Genomic DNA, 1,260 nt, shown 5'->3' with positions numbered 1-1,260 from the left:
CAAGATGGTTAAACCCTGCCTCTACTAAAAATACAAAAATTAGCTGGGTGTCAGGGGAGGCACCTGTAGTCCCAGCTACTCAGGAGGCTGAGGCAGCAGAATTGCTTGAACCCAGGAGGCAGAGGTTGCAGTGAGCCGAGATCGCACCCTGCACTTCAGCTTGGGCTACAGAGTGAGACTCTGTCTCAGGAAAAAAAAAAAAAAAAAGTCAGACTTCCAGAGATGTGTGAGATGAAAAACACACTGGGTGAAATTAACAGATTAGGCATTACGGAAGAAAAGATTGGTGGACTTGAAGAATGGTATTGTTTGACGCTGCATCTCCACCCAAATTTCATGTTGAATTGTATCCTCCGTGTTGGAGGCGGGGCCTGGTGGAGGTGACTGCATCATGGGGGTGGACTTCCCTCTTGCTGTTCTTGGAATAGTTAAGTTCTCACCAGATTTGGTTGTTTAAAAGTGTGTAGCACTTCCCTCTTTGCTTTCTCTCTCTCCTGCTCTGCCATGTGAAATGTGCCTGCCTCCCCTTCACCTTCTGCCATGATTATAAGTCTCCGGAGGCCTCCCCAGCTATGCTTCCTGGACAGCCTGCAGAACTGTGAGTTCATTAAATGTCTTTTTATAAATTACCCAGTCTTAGGTAGTTCTTTATAGCAATACAAGAATGAACTAATACAAAGATGTAGCAATGGAAACTATCCAAAATGAAGTACAGAAGAGAATTTTTAAATAATTAATAAAGCATCACTGAGCTATGGGATAACTTAAAGTGACCTAATACATGTGTCACTGGGGCCTCTAAAGGAGTAGAGGTTGGGACAGAAAAATTATTGGAAGAAATAATGACTAAAAATGTCTAAATGTGATTTTAAAAATGATAAACCGGCCAGGTGCAGTGACTAATGCCTGTAATCCCAGTACTTTCGGAGGACAAAGCAGGTGAGTCGCTTGAGGTCAGGAATTTGAGATCAACCTGGCCAACATGGCAAAAACCCAACTATACTAAAAATACAAAAATTAGCTGGGCGTAGTGGCACACACCTGTAATCCCAGCTACTTGGGAGGCTGAGGCATGAGATTTGCTTGAACCTGGGAAGCAGAAATTGTAGTGAGCTGAGATCATACCACTGCACTCCAGCCTGGGCAACAGAGCAAGACTCCATCTCAAAATAGAATAAATTATAAACCCACAGATCTAAGAAGCCAAACAAACCTCAACCACAGGAAACATGAAAATGACACCAACACATGTCAAAATCT

Source organism: Cebus imitator, unplaced genomic scaffold (genome assembly GCF_001604975.1).
Source record: "Cebus imitator isolate Cc_AM_T3 unplaced genomic scaffold, Cebus_imitator-1.0 Scaffold18, whole genome shotgun sequence".
NCBI classification, from domain to species: Eukaryota; Metazoa; Chordata; class Mammalia; order Primates; family Cebidae; genus Cebus; species Cebus imitator.
The sequence above is the reverse complement of the archived record's forward strand: the minus strand, read 5'-3'. Positions refer to the sequence as shown.